Source organism: Pelophylax lessonae (genome assembly GCF_965119305.1).
Source record: "Pelophylax lessonae genome assembly, chromosome: 6".
Lineage (NCBI taxonomy): Eukaryota > Metazoa > Chordata > Amphibia > Anura > Ranidae > Pelophylax > Pelophylax lessonae.
In genome coordinates this window covers 242,742,688-242,765,320 of record NC_138773.1, presented here as the reverse complement: position 1 = coordinate 242,765,320, position 22,633 = coordinate 242,742,688, and the positions used below count along the sequence as shown (strand labels likewise).

Genomic DNA, 22,633 nt, shown 5'->3' with positions numbered 1-22,633 from the left:
GCCTATTATGTCCAGTTCTGGCTAATGCTAGTTTCTTTTGTTCTGCAGTTGTTTCTCTTGAAAGTTTTCTATAAACAGAGCCTTTTTTTATTCGTGTTTTCTTTGGTAGTAACATGCCTTAAAATTACAGCCAAGATCCGCTTAGTAATGTTCAAAGCTTATTTAACTTTATCTTAAGAAAGAGTCTGTTCCTGCGTTTAATTAAAACATGAGAAAGAAATGAAATTCTTGCCAGTAACCGAGGAGTTTGTTTGGACTCTTAGCTGAGCGAGAGAAAATTAATAGTTCCCTAAAGTATTTTTTTTTTATCCATTAAAGTATGCAGTATTTTGCCCACCAACAGGCCTTCCTGTATAACTTTTTTTTTATCATAGTACGGTTTACTGTGGCCTAATCAGAGGTGGAAACCATTTTGTGCACAGAACAGTTGTCATGGTAACTATTATGAAAGCCTAAGGAAACCACCCAAGCACCTTTAAAGTATCCGTTCTATGAGTTCAACCAATATTTGTGGGCTGCAGATTAATTCAGTATACTTATTGTTCCTGTGCAGGAGAGTTTTTTTTAATTTAAAATACAAGAGCTCTAATTCAAATTCCCCCATAGCCCTCTTAAAACAGTATGCTATGACTCCTCCCAAGGCCCAGCCAGAAAAATTATAGCTCCAGTTTGCCCATGTGCTAACGCTCCATTTACTTGAATGTACCATAGTTCTGCTGCAGGAACATATGGCGCTTTTCCACTGCATGGAACTGAATGGTTCGGCTCGCTTTTGTGCTTTTCCACTGCTGGTACCGCATGGTATGGTGTAGGAACAGTTCGGTACGGTACGGCGGCGCTTTTCCACTGCATGGAACCGAATGGTACGGCTCTCAAAAACAGTACCACCTCGATTGTGGTTCCAAGAGGTACAATACCCAGTACCATATCCCACAATCCTTTGCATGCAGTCACTACTGACCACTGATTGGTCAGAGAATCGTTGTTATCCCACCCACTTAACTTTAGTACTACTTTAGTGGAAAAGCAAACCATACCGTACCGAACCGTTCCAACACCGTACCATGCGGTACCAGCAGTGGAAAAGCAAACCGGGCCAAGCAGGGCCGAGTAAAGCCGAGCCGGTACTTGCAGTGGAAAAGTGCCAATAGTCTATCTCAAGTCTATGGGTCTTGCACAGGCAGCATGGCACTAGTTTATTACCGTCAGAGCTGCAGGCTGTAGCTGTCAGAGGGGGGGCAGCCTAGTGTTACTCTTTCAGAAGACTAGGGAGAGGGATTTGGGGGGGATTGTAAAAATTGGTGAACCAGTACTTTGAACTTTGTTATCCCAAAATCTATTTTTATGTGATTTTTGGCATCGTGTATCACTGTATAGCGTTTTCCTAAGCCAATACTTTTTTTTGTAAATTTAACAAAAAGGGTCCACTATATATGGGACTTTGAGGGTACCCGAGTATTATACACTATACGCCAATATTAAAAAAAAAAAAAAAAAACATTTTATTCACATTCTTTAAGATTATTTAAAACATTAAAATTCTATCACACTTTGGCCAACATTTTTTATTGATGAATCCACAATAAATGTAACAAGATAATGAATGGTTTCTCAACTTACTATAAAGTGATGGTGTTTTTGATTGCATTCACCCAGTGGATTTAAAAAAAATTAAATAGCAAGGGGGGGCTCAACGCATTTCATGGGATCTAAATATCCCACTTATTCAGACTCTGTAAAAATATATATAAATAAAACCATTGTAAGATTACATCCAATAAATAGATTATATAACCGCAACAGATTTTTATCTACAATGTAAATTCTATTTTTTATGAACCATAAGTTCAGGGACCGGGGGCCACCACCATGCCATACCTCCCCTGGGAGGAGACCCAGATAACCACAGAAGAAAAACAAATTAAAAAAAAATAAATAAAATGTAAAAAGGAAAAGGGGGTGGGGGCGAGGGGGAAAAATAACCTATGGGATACCTAAATACATTGCTCAAAAGAATTAAAGGAACTCTTTGAAAACACATCAGATCTCATTGGGGAAAAATATGCAGGATATCTATACTGATATTGACTTGGTAATGTGTTCGAAACAAAAGGATTCCACATTGTTTGATTTTCAAAGTGTCTTTGACTTTGGCTCTCTGTAGGTTGATGATTTTCATTTCCATCAAAGTGAAAAAATGATGCAGCAGGCTAGTCTTATTTTGATGAAATTTCACTGCAGCAACTCACACAGGGTTAACCCCTTTCCTGCCAGTTTCATTATTACAGTAACAGTGCATATTTTTAGCACTGATTACTGTAGTAATGTCACTGGTACCCCCAAAAGTGTCAAAAATGTCATTGGTCCGATCTGTCCGCCACAATGTCGCAGTCATGCAAAAAAATCGTAGATCACCGCCATTACTAATAAAAAAAAAAAAAAAAAAACAATAAAAATTACATAAATCTTTCCCGTAGTTTAGTAGACGCAATAACTTCTGCGCAAACCAATCAAAATACGCTTATTGCAATTTTTTTTTTTTTTTTTACCAAAAATATGTAGCAGAAGACAAATTGGCCTAAAATGTTGATTTTTGATTTTTAAACTTTTTTGGGGGGGGGAATGTTATATAGCAGAATGTGAACAATATATATATATTTTTTTTCTCAAAATCGTCGCTCCCTTTTTGTTTATAGCGCACAAAATAAAAATCACACAGGTGATCAAATACCACCAAAAGAAAGCTCTATTTGTGGGGAAAAAAAGGACATCAATTTTTTCTTTAGGTACAGCGTCACGCAATTGTCCGTTAAAATAACGCAGTGCCGAATCGCAAAATATGGCCTGGTCATTAAAGGGGCAAATCCTTCCGGTCTTAAAGTGGTTAACCATTGAGTGTACTGACTTATAATATATTTCCCCAGGTAGGGCAGAGGTAATAATGCAGCAAAGCACATTCCTACAATTTTACATACTTCCTCCATTGAAATCCCCTCCTTAGCGGGTTATATAACTTCTGCCATAACCGAAAGTCATCCGGTTAGGTTGGTCATAGTGATGTAAAATTCTGAAGCAAGTCTGTCTAATCTAGAAGCTGGTATTTTTTCTTTTTTCTTTTTTTTTTTTTTTAAATATATTTATTGGTATGCGTCAAAAGAACATGACAAGACCATATAAATGGGTACAAATAAACTAGTGAGGGTGAACCTTGGCATCCCAGATGTTTTGGAAATACATTTCCAATGATACTCATGAACTCTGCAGTGTAGTTGAGCGTCATGTGAAATGTAGTTCCAAAACATCTCGGGTGCAAAGGTCCACTATCACTGAAATAAACCAATCATCAGCAAAAAAAAAATTGAAAACCATAGAACAAGAGTGTACGGAAGACTGCACTGCAATACAAATTGGTCACTAGCACTGTTAAGGCACACTTCCCAATCAAAACTACTGATGAAATGTGCTAGACCTCAATAAATCCCATATACATACACACAAAATAGTGGCTAGTAAAAAGAGTTCAGGTGAAGTACAAGATTCAGAAACCTGTACACATGGCCTTCGAGCAATCATACCTATGGTATCAACGCACACCAGAAAACATTTTGAAATATTTTTAATGGGAATAGTGACAACCCTAGGGTGTCTGAGGGGGGAGGGAAGATGTGAAAAGAGAGGAGAGAGAATGAAAGAAAAAAGAAGGAAGGGTAGAGGAAGAAGTGGAATAAGTGGGCGAATAGAAAGGGCAGGGGTCCACGGTGGGGTGTCTGATCCTTAAATTATATCCAATGGAAGCTGGTAATTTTAAGGAACCAGTGACTTTTTCTATCGCCAGTAGCAACGGTGCATAAAAAAGTAAGGTGTCTGTAGTATTTCGCTCTAAATCTCAAATTTGTTAAGCCCTGTTTTAATGTCTGGTTAAAGGAGAATATACTCGGCCCTGTTTGGCTGTACTATTTCAAACCTATAGATTTGTGGATGTTGCATTTGTCTTTTTCTTATTGGATCATCTTTTATTCTATGTTAAGGGAATCTTTTTTTGAGCCTTAATAGTTTTAGATCCATATGGAAAGGGACACAGACGGTCAGTGAGCATGTTTGATGTAACCTTCTGTTGATTGGCCATTGCAAGGCACAACACTGATCAAATTCTAATCCGTAAATTTGGCATATCAATGGATAGCAAAATAAATCAATTACGCGGCAGGCCATCTGCTTTCTCTCTGACTGATAGTTGGGGACGAGAGACATACAGAGTAATGCCTTGGGCTTTGCAAGTCATTCTTCTCTGTCATTCCAGAGCACATCTGTCTTGCAGTGTCATTGAACCTTGTATCCAAAATGGCGGACTTTCTGCATAACACCAGCCAAGGGTCAAACAGACGAGGATGCACAGTATGTGTTTGGAAAATACAATTTTAGAGGCAATATAATTACAGAGAAGTTTGTGTCCTGCATGCCCATGTTAATTCTTCTCTAGGGAAGAAAACCAACAGTTGAAGTATGGCAGTGATGATTGAAGCTGACCACAGACATGAGTGATAGTTGGGCCATCTTTTTAAAACAATGAACTTGTGATGTGATTTGCTTTTTATAGTGATTTTTCACCGTGAAGCTTTTGCCAACAGGACAGGATATCAAAAATGTTTTAGTTTACATTGATTTTTATTTTTTTTAATATATATATTGGGTTTGCCAGGAAACACTCTGCCTTACTGACCTTTTTCAAATGCTCCAGAGCGCCTAACTACATGGCTTAAATGGTCTGATCTTTAACTGTTTGGTTGAGCCTGTCATCACTAACCTAAACCTAATCTGTGTGCTTAGCACACTCGGAAAATGACCTAAGATGAGGTTAGGATGTTAAAAGGAGCCCAAGGTAGCCTACAGGCCTATATGAAATTGCAGCTGACTTTTTTTTTTACTTTTCTGAGACACTTATTGTTAACAGAATCTTTAGTCTCCAAGTGGCTTGGAATAAACCATTTAGGGCCCATTCATGCCTGAGCCACATTGCACCTTGGCCATATGTTGCAGTGCAATTTCTTTTTAATAGCGCCTAAATGCACCCACACTGCAGATCCCCATGGTGCACTTGTGTGATACTCTTCTTCTTTTTTTTTTTTTTAAATGGTTGTTTTTCTCTGTGTTAAATTATACTGATAGATCAATAGATAATAATTCAGTGTCAATTAATGCATCATGTGAATGAGACACTCCTATCACAAAGGTACACTCCTATCACAACTAAAAATTATGTTCCGTTCTTTTCTCTCAAGGTTGCTGTAGGCCCGTGTGTTTCAACATTTTCTTCAGTCAAGGCACACTTTAGAATTGCGCACAATCCCAGGGCACACAAGTCTGAGGGTTTGTTCACACCAGGTGGTGCATCTGAGCCTGTACACTTTTCTTGCACACTCCTGTATGTTGTTTTTTTTTATTGATAAGCTCCTCCTATGCATGTGAAAAAGGTGCCAGCATGATTTTAAAATTGCGCAGCAACTAAACACATGGTACTGTAGTAACATACATTTTAGCAGGTGTGTGAACATACGCCCATTTGCTAGATGTGTGGGGATGTCATTTTTCTGCAGTATGGTAAAACGCACATTTGTGCACATGTTATTTCTAGCACAAACCCTACCCCTACTCCAAACCCCACTCCTAGCACAAACGCACTCTCTCCATCCCCCCACCCCTCCCAGCCAAATTCCTCCCCCTCCAAATTCTGTTCCTACAGAAGTGGTGACAGCAGCAGGGAGGAGGAGGGAACCAAGAGGTGTGGGTTGTGTGCTCTCCACTGCTCCCAGCTCCTCTCCCTCCTGTACAGCTCTCTCCCCACCCCTAGCTCCTCTCCCTCCTGTACATTCTGACATGAGAGCCTCTCAACTCCTGTTATTGAGGAGAAGGAGAGCACTGTAACTCCGGTGTATAGAGCGGAGGCAGAAAGCACAGCCTGCACCTCTTCCCAGATTTCTCTTCCTCGCTGTTCTATTGCCTGTAAAGCAGAACGGTGTCCTTGTCACCCGACATGTCATTAGCAACTGATGTCATCAGTTGGTAGGACATGGTTGGGCAGTTTGCACAGCTTTCTGCTTTGCCTGCAATAGAACAAAATGTAGGAGAGCGCTGGGAGAAGGTGCGGACTGAGCTCTCCGCCTCCGCTCTATACACAGGAGTTAACAAGAGGATCGCTCACATCTGCCTGTTGCTGCAGCACCCCAAGGTGTCAAACACTGCTGTAGGCTTATTAATAATTTGATGATCTGGAAACCCCCTTGTTTAAAGTAGACGAAAACCAATAACTGAAATCATATAAAACTGAAAGCGTTTGTTACCCAAAAAAAAAAAAAAAAGATCCTGTTCCTTTTAAAGCAGTGCTTGTGCTATGTAATTTTGGCCCTCTGTATCACCTGAAATACTTGGCTAAGCCTGTTTGGTACTGCCCTCCCCCCTGAAACTGACCACAGTTTATTATGGCTGCTGAGCCGTGAGCCGTGTGTCATTCGCAGCTCTACTCTCTGCTCTCTCCATCCATTCCCCCTCCCCTCTCTACCTGTCAACTAGTGACAATGTCCACCCCTCCATTACTGTGGCTAAAATAACCGCCCCTGTGTGTGTGTGTTTTTAGGAAAAAAAAAAAAATACCATTTATACCTGATGTCAGAACGCCGCTCGGCACTCCTTTTGACTGATGTCAGCGGGGGGATTCTCAGCCCCTCTCTCTGCAGCTGTCATTTGGAGAGAGGCGGCCTGTTACTTGAGCTCCGAGCGGCGCTCTGAAATCGGGTAAAGTGCATTTTTTTTAAAGAAAACGCAGACACAGGGGGCACACAGGATTAGTAAGATTTTTTAAAAAGTATATAGTGGCTTAACAACCACTTTACATGTTTTTTTCAAAGGTAAATTTCAAAAATTAAGTTTGCATGTTTCACTAAGTGCTTAATTAAAAAAAAAATGTTTTATGATATGCAGTGCTTTAGCAAACAAACTGACATTCAGTTATGGGTTACATGTACTGAAATTGACGGTAGACTCCTTGCTGTCTCTCACATACAGAGAACATTATGTGTATCACTACGAAGTTTCTTGAGGCCATCAAGCAGGAACACAAATCCCTATGTGAAATCTTCTGCAGTAGATTACAGAAATAAATTGAGTGTTTTCTAACTTGCACAGTTTGTGTTTCCTGGACATCATTAGGATTTACTTTCTGAATGTTTGGACTTGCTTTTGAGTTTGTCAGTATTGGTTCATATTTCAAAAAGGAGGTTACATTTAGTGGTGAATTTACGGTGTGTGTATGCAATATATTGTCCATTCAATTGTTCCCTTCTACCCTCTATGAATTCTAAGACTGGCAGGGATACTAGACATCCAGGTTGTTCAGATTAGTTTACACACTTGTATGAAAAGTTAAGGTATCTCACAAAAGTGAGTACACCCCTCACATTTTTGTAAAAATGTTATTGTACCTTTTTATGTAACAACACTGAAGAAATGACACTTTGCTACAATGTAAAGTAGTGAGTGTACAGCTTGTATAACAAGTAAAAAGGTCCAAATTGGGCCCAATTAGCCATTTTCCCTCCCTGGTGTCATGCAACTCGTTAGTGTTACAAGGTCTCAGGTGTGAATGGGGAGCAGGTGTGTAAAATTTGGTGTTATTGCTCTCTCTCTCATGCTGATCACTGGAAGTTCAACATGGCACCTCATGGCAAAGAACTCTGAGGATCTGAAAAAAAAGAATTGTTGCTCTACATAAAGTTGGCCTAGGATATAAGAAGATTGCCAAGACCCTTAAACTGTGCTGCAGCACGATGGCCAAGACCATACAGCGGTTTAACAGGACAGGTTCCACCCAGAGAACAGGCCTCGCCATGGTTGACCAAAGAAGTTGGTGCATGTGCTCAGGGTCATATCCAGAGGTTGTCTTTGGGAAATGGATTTATTAGTGCTGCCAGCATTGCTGCAGAGGTTGAAGGGGTGGGGGGTCAGCCTGTCAGTGTTCAGACCATACGCTGCACACTGCATCGAACTGGTCTGCATGGCTGTCATCTCAGAAGGAAGCCTCTTATAAAGATGATGCACAAGAAAGCCCGCAAACAATTTGCTGAAGACAGGGCAGACTAAGGACATGGATTACTGGTACCATGTGCTGTGGTCTGATGAAATAAACTTATTTGGTTCAGATAGTGTCAAGCGTGTGTGGTGGCAATCAGGTGAGTAAAAAACAAGTGTGTCTTTCCTACAGTCAAGCATGGGAGTGTCATGGTCTGGGGCTGCGTGAGTGCTGTCTGCACTCGGGAGCTATAGTTCATTGAGGGAACCATGAATGCCAACATGTACTGTGACATACTGAAGCAGAGCATGATCCCCCTCCCTTCGGAGACTGGGCTGCAGGGCAGTATTTCAACATGATACAGACCCTAAACACACCTCCAAGATGGCCACTGCCTTACTAAAGAAGCTTGAGGGTGAAGATGATGTGTCTCCAGACCTAAACCCTATTGAACATTTATGGGGCACCCTCAAACAGAAGGTGGAGGAGCGCAAGGTCTCTAACATCCACCAGCTCCGTGATGTCGTCATGGAGGAGTGGAAGAGGACTCCAGTGGCAACCTGTGAAGCTCTGGTGAACTCCATGCCCAAGAGGGTTAAGGCAGTGCCAGTAAATAATGGTGGCCACATAAAATAATGACACTTTGGGCCAAATTTGGAAATTTTAACTTAGGTGTGTACTCACTTTTGTTAGCGGTTCAGATATTAATGGCTGTGTTGTTATTTTTAGGGGACAGCAAATTTACACTGTTATACAAGCTGTACACTCACTACTTTACATTGTAGCAAAGTGTCATTTCTTCAGTGTTGTCACATAAAAAGATATAATAAAATATTTACAAAAATGTGAGGGGTGTGCTCACTTTTGTGAGATACTGTATGTGGACATGTACGGTACAATCATACCACTGAAGTTCGAAATTGTCAGGTTGTAAGCTTCTTTTGTCATATATGTCCATCTTTCTTAACATTTTAGCTTTGAAGAGGCCGAAAGCTACTTACAATTTGCAACCATTCCAGGGCCTCCTGAAAAGTATACCCCTGTCTGTTGGCTTTGGGTCTGTCTAGCAAATCACACTCAAGATTGTAAATTTGCCTTCTGCTGTTTGGCCTATTAGTACCCTGCAGAGATACAGGGGCTGCGCAAAAGAGGAAGTATTCTTGGTTCAACTGCATGTTGTATTGCTTGGCAGCTCTATCTCTGCGTGGTAACAAAAGGTGTTATTTAATACAATTGTGCAGAGCATAAATAATGCGAATTGTAACTCAATTAAGTCTTTCTTGGGCTGACTGTAGCAATCTGAAATCTGATTGGTTGCTAAAAACCACAGCATCCAATCAGATTGCACTTTTGATTGGTAAGTCTACTCAATGTAGCCCACTTTTTGCTCTGTCATGCAAAAATAAGAGTAAAATAAATTGGGTTTTCATTCTGTTTTAGCAGTTTATTCTTCTATAGAGGTAGTAGAAAAGTGAGTTCCATACAAAGTGCATATTTTCTCAGTAGCACAGAATTAAATGAAATAAAGGGTTGATCTCTAACCAAAACGGAGGAAAAAAGGGTGTACCGTTAGATGATTAATTGCTTGGACGTTGATTGCAGATAAGTTTCTTCCCACCGTTGTTCCCAAGCTGCTCTGACATTGATGAATAGCCCAAGAGCCTTAATGAAAGAAGAGCTTTGATAGTGCTGATAAACATGTATTTGCTTTATATGTTAAAAATATAAAAGCAGACTGGGCAGATGAAGAGGACTGTTCCAGCTTTCTGCTTTTATGCAGCTCACTACCCTCTGAAAATGGACTAAAATTTGATTTAGCTTTTAAAACTTTAGATCAAAGCATTAATAATGGCCCATTGATGAAACAATTTTTTTAATTCTGATTGATTCGGTACTGTTGGCTAAGGCAAGACAAACTGTAGGCAGTGGTTATCTCAAAGTGTTAAAGCTCCGCACCATCCAAAATCAATGTGTCAGTTGTAGCTTTTTTTTTTTTTTTTTTTTTAACACCTCTTGGGCACTTCAGTGGCATGATGTCACAAACGGTATGTTAAGTTCCACCTAGCCCTCATGAGGATTGCCGGGATATGTTAATTTTCCCCCAGCCTCCCCTCCAAATAATAGGAGTACACAATTAGTTGGGAAATGCAGCTGGCCGAGTTACATTCACTATAATCTGGGGGAGGGTGATGGAGAAACACACCCACTTTGGAAATCATACTACCAGGAAATATGAAATGCTTGAGTGACTTAAACTATCGGTACCATCCAGAAAAGCCTTGGGCAAAGTTGGCCTGTCCAAAACTGATACTTTAGGAGAGACTGTTACTTTGTACAATCTGGGGTCAGGGGTAAGCTATATTTACCAGTCTGTGCTCCTTTGCCCACTTTCCACTACGAGAGCCCTTTCTCAGTTTCTGGAACAGTACTAGCCTTCCTGGTAAGGAGGAAGATAGGACCTTCCCCCATGTTACCATGCTCAGGCCTGAGCTCTAAAAAGCCAGGTTTGAACACTTTCAGTAGGGTAGGGGCAGTGATACTATCCGCCCGGCTTAACCCCTGAGCTTTCCTAGGGTAAACTCCTGCTTTGGGGAAATGGATGGATTAGTGACTATACCCTGCTGAGGAAGGGAAGTGAAGGTGTATATTATCAGATCTAAAGAATTCCTGTACTGAGAAAAATAGGGTTACCACCTCCTTAACCACTTAAGGGCCGGAAGGTTTTACCCCCTTCATGACCAGGCCATTTTTTGCAATTTGGCACTGCTTGACTTGAACTCGTAATTGCACAGTAATGCGATGCTGTACCCAAATGTCCTGATTTTCCCCACAAATAGAGATTTCTTGTGGTGGTATTTGATCACCACTGGGATTTCTATTTTTTGCAATATACATAAAAAAGCGCTGAAATTTTTTTGAGGAAAAAAATGACAATTTTTACTTATAGAAAATATCCAATAAACTCATATTTTGTCATACATTTAGGCCAAAATGTATTTAGCTACATGTATTTGATTTAAAAAAAAAATCTCAATAAGCATATATTTAATGGTTTGTGCAAAAGTTATAGCGTCTACAAACTATGGTGTTTATACTGGAACTTACGCAGCTTTTACTTTCTGACTCATTTCTTGAATTGCTAAAATGACAGGGCAGTACACCCCCCCCCCCCCAAAAAGAAAATTACCCTTTTTTGGAAAGTAGACACCCCAAGGAATTTGCTGAGATGCATGTTGAGCCCATTGAATATTTAATGTTTTTGTCACAAGTGGTTGTTTTTTTTTTTTTACACAAAGTTGTCAGTGAATTTATATATTTCTCACACATGCCATGGGTATATGTGGAATTGTACCCCAAAATGCATTCTGATGCTTCTCTTGAGTATAGGGATATCACATGTGTGAGTCTAGCCACGTACAGGGCCCTGTAAACCGTCTTCAGCTTTTATAAGGGCATAAATTGTTGATTTCACTCCTCACTACCTATTACAGTTTTGGAGGCCCTGAAATACCAAGATAGCGCAACCCCCCAAATGACTGTTTTTTCAGAAATTAGACACCCCAAGCTATTTCCTGAGAGGCATGTTGAGTATTTTGGAGATTTTGCTTTTGGTCACAAAGTTTTGAAATTTGAAAAAAGAAAAACAATTTCCTTTTTTTAAGTTTCCAAAACAAATGGGAGCTGCAACATAATCACCATGCCTCTTACCAAATACCTTGGGGTGTCTACTTTCCAAAAAGGGGTTATTTGGGGGGGCTGTGCTATCTTGACATTTCAGGGCCTCAGAAACTGGAATGGGTAGTGAGGAAGTAAAATTAGCAATTTATGCCCTTAGAAAAGCTGAAGGCGATGATTGGCTTTCAGGGTTCTGTACATGGGTAGGCTCCCAAAAAGACTTGTACATGTGGTATCCCTGTAGTCAGGAGAAGAAGCAGAATGTATTTTGAAGTGTAATTCCACATATACATATGGCATGTGTGAACAATATATCATTTAGTGACAACTTGTGTAAAAATAAATTTTTAATTTTCCCGAAACTTGTGGCAAAATATGAAATATTCCATGAACCCAACATGCCTCTCAACAGATAGCTTTGGGTGTCTACTTTCCAAAAAGGGGTTGTTTAAACTGTCCTGGCATGTTGTGCCCGATATTAGAAGCTTATGCCACACATCACCCACTTTTATAACCACTTGAAGACCAAGCTTTTTCTGACACTTTTTTTGTTTACATGAAAAAAGCTATATATTTTTTTTTTTTTTTACTAGAAAATTACTTTGAACCCTCCAAACATATATATTTTTTAAAGCAGAGGCCCTACAGAATAAATTGGTGGGTGTTGCAATTTTGTTTGTCACACAGTATTTGCACAGAGATTTTCCAAACTCAATTTTTTGAGGGACAAAAAACCCTTTTTTTAAATTTAATGCACAAAAACACAATATATTGCCTAATTGTTAGGTAAAATATAAAAGATGATCTTATGCAGAGTACATAGATACCAAACATGACCTGCTTTAAAACTGTGCACGCCCGTGCAGTTTCAACAAACTACGTACATTTTTAAAAGCCTTTACAGGTTACCACTTTAGATTTACAAAGGTCTACAGGAGGTCTACTGCTAGAATTACTGCCCTCGATCTGATGTTTGCGGTGATACCTTACATGCATGGTTCAATTGCTGTTTACATACGTCACGGGACCGATGCTTGTGTTCGCCTAAACACGGGGGGGGGGGGGGGGGGGGAACAAGGGTGCTTTAATTTATTTACTTTTATTATTTATTTTGCTTTTTTTTTTATTTAATTTTTACACCTTCCATTGCTTTTTATTTTTTTATTTATTTTTTTTTTGTATGGGTTTTCTTTTTTTATATCACTTTTATTGTTATCACAGGAAATGTAAATATCCCCTATGATGGCAATAGGTAGTGACAGGTACTCTTTTCACAAAAAAAAAAAAAAAATTGGAATTGATTAGACTCTACATCTCTCCTCTACCCTTAAAGCATCTGCCCACACCAAGATCTGTGTGATAAGATGCTTTCCCAATTTAAAAATGGCGTTGTTTATATCCAGCGAAACTGAAGTTATGAAAGGCTCATAGCTTCTAGTATCTTAGGCCATAGAGATGATTGGAGTCATTCTGGTCTCTGAAAAGTGCTATGCTCAGCTGACCGGCTACATTCTTGGGTTACCTGGTAGGACAGAGCCCCAGAAAACCATGGAAGGCAGTGGGAATTGGGGGGGAGGGGGAGTCCCCTACCACTGCTTGTAAAAGCAGTCTAGCTGCTAATTAGCCACTAAGATTGCTTTTACATAAAAGCCAACTGCTGGCTGTAAAAAAAAAAAAAAATGATCCGAAGATGATGCCTTAACCTGCAGGCATCATCCCAGTATGACCACTCAAAGTCCAGCGACATACCAGTACGTTGCTGGTCCTTGTTGGGCATATATTGTAAGGATTTTTTTTTTTTTTTTTGCATGCAGCCTGTGGTCTGAACCTAGCAGATTTCTCCATTCACATTGTTCGATGTGGGTGAAGAAATTTCAGCCAGAAAGTGTGTGGTATGCCCACCATTAGACCACCCAGCATCCACCAACTTTTAATGATGGGCATACATGCAATGTTTTTTTTCCCTTCAGCCAATGGACCGAACCAAAAAAGAACATGACAGATTCCTCCATTCACATCGATCGATGTGGATGAAGAAATCTCTGCCAAGAAAAGTGTAAAAAAATATATAGTGAAGCATAGGGGAGATCTGCCCTCTGTGTTAACCCCATCCCCTATGCTTCGCCATATATGCTCTTTTTTTTTTCTTTTTCTTTTTTGTTTTTTTTTTTTAACTGTGGTGGTGAAATTGCCTCCTACAGAGCAGCAATCATTGAATAAATATATGCTGAAAGCAAATGCTGTTGCTGTCAGGATAAACAGATCAGTGCTGCAGCTGATGGGTGTACCTGCAAAGCAAACAATGGTTAACAATAAAACACAGTAACAATAAAACATTACAATAGAATAGTATACAGTACAGTAAAACAGTAGAATGGCAGTATCTCTAAAGCAAACTATGGGTAACAATGAAAAACAGTAACAATAAAATATTAGTATAGCAGTATATTATAAAGTACAGTAAAACCGCATGGACAGACAGCTCAATAAAACAACTATTTTTGGCGGTTTTTTATTTTTGATGTTGGTTTTTTTTTTTATCTTTAAACTTTTTTTGTAACTGTAAAAAAAACTTTGAACGGTCCAGGATAGGGTCTCTCAAAATGTGATAGCCATCTAACATCTTTCGAAACCCTGTGTGAAAGTGCGCCCTAGACTGTGCCCTGCTGTACCCTATACTAATACTCCACTATGTGTTAGAGACGGAAACAGTCCGTGATGCAGAGACCAGGATGGCCAGGACAGGAGGGACAAAAAGAGTGGGTATCACGCCTGTATCCGCATTTTCTAGATGCATCGTCTTTGGGGTACTCTTTAGTAGAGGTACCAGGGAGGACATCCGGAAAATGCCTCTCATGCAGCCAGCTCACTGCATCTGGATTGTGAATTTGGGCCACAGCACCTTCTGGATACAGAAGGGCTGTGATCATCTCTTCTTGGAATTTTAAGAAGGATCCACTTCTTCCTGACGCTTTGTATAGCACATAAGCATTCAGCAGAGCTAATTGGAATAAGTATACAGACACTTTTTTGTACCAGCCTCTGGCCTTGGGGACAGTTAAATACGACACCATCATCTGGTCGTTGAAGTCCACCCCTCCCATGTTAATGTTGAATTGTGGGCACAGAGGGGCTTCTTAACACCAGTCACCGTTGTAATTTGGACTGTTGTATCTGCGTGAATGGAAGACAGAACGAAAACATTGTGTGTCCTTCCACTTAACTGCAAGCAATTTATTACACTTCAAGCAGGCTCCCCCCCCCCCCCCCCATCTAAGTCTGGCATCTACAAGCCATTGGGGGAAGCCCCAGAAATTGGGTCGCACGGTGACATGTGCCAATTCCAAGATTAAAAAGGGGACCAAAAAGTGGCACACTTGTGTAATTGTCCATGTATAAATGGTACCCCTTTCTGAATAAGGGCGACACCAAGTCCCAAACAAACTTTCCGCTGCTCCCTATGTAGCCTGGGAAGTCGGAGGGGGGGGGGGGGGGACTGCACCCTGCTATCTTTTCCCTCCGGGAAAAAAAAAATCTGGAAACCACATGTATAGCCTGTTGTCCTGTCGCAGGGCTCATACATCTTGACCCATATCTGGCACACTTGCAGGGGAAAAACTGTTTGAAAACAAGGCAGCCAGAAAAGTTAATCAGGGACTTATCAACGCAAACAGCTTGTTGGGGTATATACAGGGTTGCAAATTTTAGCTTGAAGTGATTTACTAAGGGCCGAATTTAGTGGAGCTGATCATATCCTGGTTCATTGTCATTGAAATGCATAAACCACAAGATTTGCTCGTATCTAGTCCTGGCCATGGCAGCAGAGAACATGGGCATGTGATGAATTGGGTTCATTGAACCAATATGACCGCAACACGATAAGGGATAGGCCCAAAAAGGTTCTAAATTCGGAAACAGATACGTTTCTGTTCAAATTCTCTGGCAAGGGTCTAATTTGGGTTTGCGGCGGAAAAATGATGGGGATATAGATTGCTTTGGTCCACAATAGATCTGTACAGATCTTCCGTTTAAAAATGGCTCATAAAAACCAAGGGGAGTAAAATCTGCTGTTTCCACCTGAATTCTGGGCTGGCCAGTGAATGGGGGAAGTACGAGCGCTGCAGAAATGGTGGGCTCCCTATTAGGATTTGCAAGCTCATCAGGAATGACACTGTGGACTCTACGGGCCTGTCTTTAAATTCTTGGTGGCTGCGGGACACTACTTGTGCTAGCCACCGCATCAGCTTGAACTGCACTTATGAGACTCGCCACATCACCAAGTGTTACTGCAGTGCTGGTTTGTCTACAACCAGGATCTACTAGGCCACTGGTGCTTGCCTGTTCACCAGAAGGTTGAGCGACCCTAGTACTGACACTGCTGCATATGAAAACCATGCCATTGTTGCACCTCAGCAACCTGGGAATGGGGTCTGGTATGCCTGACCTTAGCAGGGAACACTACTTTGTCGTCAGAACTATCTGTTAGGGTGCTGCTGCTCTCTACAAGTTTGCATACTGAGCCTGATTCTGACAGGCTTCCCCATCACTCTCTTCTGTCATGCTCTGCATTGTGTAGGCCTCTTCACTAGTGTACCTTTGACATTTTGGCCAGTAAATTTATAGGCACCTAGTGTGACTCACAGGTAAAAAAAGCACCTGGTTGTCGAGCACTGTTTGAACTGCTACCAAAAAAATGTAACTGCTTGTGCTAGCAGAGATCAGGCCTGGCTCTTTTAACGCTGCAATTTTGTGTGCTGTGTATCGGACGTGACAGTGATCTACTGATACTGCACTTATTGGGGGCTGGGCGGAGGGGCTAAATGCTGGTGCTGGCAGGTGTTGGGGCTGATCCTGCTAACACTGCATTTTGGGAACACTATACTATACTATTGGGGACGCTATTATAGTTCTGATCTGATCAAAGATATTGATCCGTTCAGACACTATACTAGTAATGGAGGTGTTTAGTGTGTGTGTGTGTCACTGGCAATTAAAGGATTAAAATGTATCACTGAATATGTGACAGATAATCTGACACTATCCTGGATTGACGCTAACGAACGCTAATGCTCACTGACGTCACCCGTGACACTAATCCAGTGATCAGGAAAAAGATCTGTACACTGTAATAATGACACACTGACAGGGCAGTGAAGGGGTTAACGGAGGGGGGGTGATCAGGGGGTTAAAACGTTACTAGGTTTAGGGTACTCTCCATCTGCTCCCTATCTGGGATTGACGCTAACTACCGCTAATTGCTGCTCACACTAACTGGCGTCACCAATGACAGTAATACAGTGATCAGTAAAATATCTGTACACTGTATATAGTGACACTGTGACAGGGCGTGAAAGGGTTAACGTTGAGTGTAGATCAGGGGATGAAATGTGCCTATGTGTACTGGTGTCAGTGTAGAGCTTGAATACTCACTGTTTATGCTCTCTCTTCGCTTGCTGGAACCGAAAAGGGCTCCAGGAGGGGAGATTGCACCATTTCATGTGCCTGTGTTTACATTACACAGGCACAGGACGTTCTTTGATTTGCCAGAACTGATCAGCAGGTCCAGGGCATAAACTATTGGCCTGGACCTGACAAGTGATCGGTTCTGGAACGAATCCGATCACCACCGGGTCGATGGGCACTCTCGCCCTCTACCCGCGAGTGCGAGCAACGTAGAGGTACGTTGATTTGTGCAGCCGGGCAACCTTGCGGCAGTAAATGTGCGACGGGTGGTCGGAAACTGGTTAAATGCTAGTTGATTGGCTGTCTAAGCTTCAAACTGGCATGTACAGTAAGTCAAAAAGCAAGTAGCTAGACCCAGTTTGGAAGGAAAACTCCATGTAGATCTCTCTCTAAAATGCCAGTTATCAGGCTGTCATGTTATCTAATGACCTAATGCTTTAAATCATTGACCTGGAACAATCGTGCAGCTTCTGGCTTAACTTGCTGCACACTTGTTGCAGGACAGGGACTGGAAGGTGGAGACAGGCAGTTGGCATTTTCAGAACACAGCCTAAATATTTCTTCTGGTACAAGATTTCTTGAAAATATTAGTTCCTTGCTACCAAGTAGCAATGAGAAATCAGCCAATGAGTATGCTTCACTCACTATCTCAATGCCAGCACTGTCACTTGATTTGAACCCACCTGGATCCACTAGGTCAGAGGTCTCCAAACTTTCTAAACAAAGGGCCAATTTACAGTCCTTCATACCTTAGGGGGGGGGGGGGGGGCGCGGACTGTAGTCACCGGGAGTAGAAAATGCCCTGGTGTCAGTGGGAATAAACAATGCCCCACCTTTGATGTCAGTGAGAGTAACTGTTCCCCATCATTGGTGTCATCAGGAATAATTGTGCTCCATTGGTGTCAGTGGATGAGATAGTGCCCAAAGGCTTGGATAAAAGCAAGCAAAGGGCCACAGTTTGGAGACCACTGCGCTAGGTCCTCTACCAGTTTGACCTTGCGATACTAAGGGTGTTGTATGTAGGCAAGGCAAGACTTCTAAAGGAAATGAATTGCAGTTTGATTCTTGTCCACACTTCTGAATTAGTGCCATGTGCTCAAGGTAAGTAAATATTTCTTGGTTCTAAGAAGTATAGTGTTTTCTTTACGATACTGAATATTCAGAAAACCTAGATTTTGTCTGAATTGTGAAACACATGTTGCTATATGTTGTAAACAATGTAATTGATAAAAGAAGTTTTGTGCTGGAAACAGCCAGAAATAAATTACATTTGAGTGTTTGTGGTTGTTGGGTTGTATATAGATTAAGAAAGAAGTAATGGTGAGCACATTTAAAGAACAGAAAGTGATAATACCATGTGAATAAATCTCTGATTATGCTTAAATATTTTGCATAAGCCTTCATTTGTTGAGGAAACCTTTTTCCTGGCCCTAACAATACTCCCCACCACATATATGCATTAATGGGTGGCAAAGTTTTCTGTGTTGAAAGTGTTTTCCTAGCACAGGGACAGAGCTGTAAAAGACAGCTCTCAGTCTGCACTAACAGTCTGCAGGAATGGCTCTAGATCATATGACCGCTGTGACAGCCAATCACAGTGGTAACATGATCACTAATGCTGCCTGCTCCCCAGGCATCTACAGACTCTATTAAGGACACCAGAGCTGGGCAGGAAGGGGTTAAAGTATATCTAAAGCTTCTCTTTTTTTCCTTTTAAAATAATAAACCTGTCATAGTTACCTTAAATATAGTAAAATAATACCTGTAGTAATTCTCCAAGGTACTGAGCGGTCCGTGCACTGGCTTGTAGTGTCCTAGCACTCGCGCAAACATGTAGATAAAGGAAAGCTGGCTACTCAATTTTCTACAATGAATACATTTAGGCCCCATGCACACGGGGTGTTAGAAAAAATGTGCGTCAAAGCTAGTTCTGACGCCGGAAAAAGCAGCTGTAAAAACGTGCTTTCAGTAGCTTTTTCCATTTGCGTTATTGCACGTTTTGCCACGTCGCTTTTAGCAGCGTTTTTTTCTGCCTCCATTCAAAATCAATGGATCCCTATGGGAGCCTATTGATCTGAATGGAAGTCGCACCGCAAGTCGGATCCGACTTGCGGGGCGACTTGCGCTGTGAGAATCTTGAGGGGGAACTCCAAGCCAAAATGGGAAAAAACGGCGTGGGGGTCCTCCCAGGTTCCAAACCAGGCCCTTCGGGTCTGGTATGGAATTTGAGGGTAGCCCCACGCCGAAAAAACGGCGTGGGGTCCCCCCCAAGATCCATACCAGACCCTTATCCGAGCATGCAGCCCGGCAGGCCAGGAAAGGGGAGGGGACGAGCGAGCGGCCCCACCCCCCCTGGACCCCACCAGGCCACATGCCCTCAATATGTGGGGGGTGTTGGTGCTTTGGGGCAGGGGGGGCTCTGCACCCCCCCACCCCAAAGCACCTTGCCCCCATGTTGATGAGGACAAGGGCCTCATCCCCACAACCCTGGCCGGTGGTTGTGGGGGTCTGTGGGCAGGGGGCTCACCGGAATCTGGAAGCCCCCTTTAACAAGGGGGGTCCCCCAGATCCCGGACCCCCTCCCTATGTGAATGGGTAGGGGGTACCCCTACCCATTCACCCCATAAAAGGCAGTGTATGTAAATAACGACGGGAGACGTTTTGGAAAGTTTATCTTCATCTGGTCTTCTCCGCTCCGGTCTTCTCCACTCTGCTCTTCTCCTCTCTGCTCTTCTGCTGTCCAAAACATCTCCTGCCGTTATTTACATACACTGCCTTTTATGGGGTGAATGGGTAGGGGTACAATGTACCCCATACCCATTCACATAGGGAGGGGGTCTGGGATCTGGGGGCCCCCCTTGTTAAAGGGGGCTTCCAGATTCCGATGAGCCCCCTGCCCGCAGACCCCCACAACCACCGGCCAGGGTTGTGGGGATGAGGCCCTTGTCCTCATCAACATGGGGGCAAGGTGCTTTGGGGTGGGGGTGCAGAGCCCCCCCTGCCCAAAAGCACCAACACCCCCCCCCCCATGTTGAGGGCATGTGGCCTGGTGGGGTCCAGGGGGGGGGTGGGGCCGCTCGCTCGTCCCCTCCCCTTTCCTGGCCTGCCAGGCTTGTGTATAACCTCCAGCAAGCCGGTTAGCAGCTTAGTCAAACTATCATAGCCATTATTCTTCCTTGTTGCTCTCTTCCTCCCCACTCCATTTTAGTATATCTAAACCTAAAAGTTTTTTATTAATAATTTTGGAAATTTTTTTGATTTCCCATCTTAAAAAATCAATGATAGGAGAAGAGCTCTCCAAAGCAATGGAAATCCTTACTTGGCTATCAATTGAGCAAATGTTCCCACTGGAAGGCTTCTCCTATGTTCCTGTTCTGATCAAAGCTCTTTTTTTTTCCAGTGGCAGTGGTCTTCAGTGTAAATAGAGTGAATCAGGGATTTTAACTTGTGGCTGCGATCATTTAAAACCAAAAAAAAAAAAAAAAAGCTTTTTGATAAACTGGACTGCTGTCTGATTCCACTGCTTGAAGACCATCAGATCATTCGTGTATGTATGACCGCCCTTCCACGTCTATGTGCAGCATTACTTTTTATAATATCCCACTCTCTCTTTAAGGAAACTTGGATAATTTTTGTTGTTGGCTCTCTTTAGCATTACACAGCTGATAAATGTGTAAATCCATATCCAACGCTGTTCACATGATGTAAACTTGCATCACTTGGCTCTGTGTAATCTGTGATGTCATCAGGATGATGTAATGCATCAGTAGGGCACAGACTTGGTTTTCAAGGGTTAAGTGTTGCAGATTGACTTCTCTTTCATTGCCAGAAAAGTAGATACCATTAATTCTTTTGGTTACAACACCACCTAATTTTAAAACCATTCTCTGCTTTAATTTGGGCAGAGTGGTTGCACAGTAGCTGAGGAGTACAGAGAGAAACCAGTATGAATGATGGCTATTTAAAGGATAAAATAACCTTCAGAACATGTTACTTCCATAGGGTGCAATATGTAACATATTCCAACACCCTCCAACCCGCAGGAAAATTACCAGGCTCATTTTAAGGCCTGTTCCCCCGAAAACACATACTTAACCTCGCCTTCCATCCAAAGCTGTTCCCGTCACCTGCAGAGAGTAACAATTGGGTTTAAAGGAGCCTATGGCTCACCCTGGGTGACAACAGCAGTGCTTGGCCCTGCACGGTCACTTGGAAGAGGGGGAACTGAATGACCTGTGAAAACTTTATCTAGAAATCAGACTTGAGCTTACACAGGGCTCTTTTTCTTTACTTCCTGTGGCTGAACAGGGAAGTGAAGGGAATGGAAGTATAAGCTGTTGAGGGTGATTGGAATATATGTTTAGCTTTGCATAGGAAAAGTATGATTCACTTTATATAGGATACCTCCGTAAATATTCAACATGATCTTCATAAGTTCATTTCTTCACAAAAACCCAGGCCACAAGTAGTTGGTGGGTCTAATGCCGACTGAAATTAGTAAGATAGTAATTATTCAAATGTGGTCATCTCTGTGTGATGCTGTATTAAAATGAAGTTCAGGATAAAAAAAAATAAAAAATGTATACTCACCTAGGTGAACGCAGCATCAATCTGATATCACCTCTATTCCCCACCACCTCTACACTGATCTCCCAGTTCTTGCTCAGCTCTGAACAGAGTGTGGTGACTGCCAGTCATCGCTCTCTGCTCCACTCCTTTAGCACTCACTGGGGCGCTGGGCTGTGGCCGGAGTAGCTGGTTTAGGCCTTCAGCGTAGTTTGGAGAGGCTGAGTAAGCTGCCAGTCTAGGCATCTGGGTGGATCTTGACATTAAAGTCAGGAACTCTCCAGAGCTTAGACTGGCTTAAAACGAGTCACAGGAGTGCAGAACTACGTGCACTCCTGTGATCCCCAGGAGAAGTAGGGCCTTACATCTTGTATAGTATAGTCCACCCCCTTTTTTTTTTTTTTTTTAATAGTTTCGGATGGAATGGAGAGAGCTTAAAAAACCTGTTGGGTCTTTATTGCTGCCTTTGTCCCTGTTAGGGAGATTCAGCCTCACTATTTCCCTGTAAAGTTAACACCAACAGTGAAAGAAAATCCAAAATTTTCATCTCTCACCAGTAGAGGAATATAGGGGAAATCTTCCAACTAGTGACAACCAGGGATTCCCTCACTTTGGAGGGACTTCCTCTCAACCTCCTGCTTTGGTAACAAAGGAAGTTCTACTTTTATTTAGGGTTAAGAAGGTTTGTGTTAGGGGGAAATTAAAAAAAAAAATTTTTTTTTTTTTTTTTTTTATTTGTGTGTCGCAGGTCACTTTTATATGTATGCACAGTGACTTTTTTTGTTCTGGTCTGTCTAATTTTTAGTAAAACTGTTCTTTATACTGTTTTACTTAATGGAGCCTATCCTGAAATTTTTTTGCAGGTTT

At 41.9% G+C, this 22,633-nt stretch overlaps 1 protein-coding gene across 1 annotated transcript in view; it reads left to right on the top strand.

The window, feature by feature from the left end:
* The window catches only part of AGPS (alkylglycerone phosphate synthase), a 386,322-nt gene that overhangs the window by 196,458 nt on the left and 167,231 nt on the right, over positions 1-22,633 (top strand). The gene's annotated exons all lie outside the window — the stretch shown is intronic.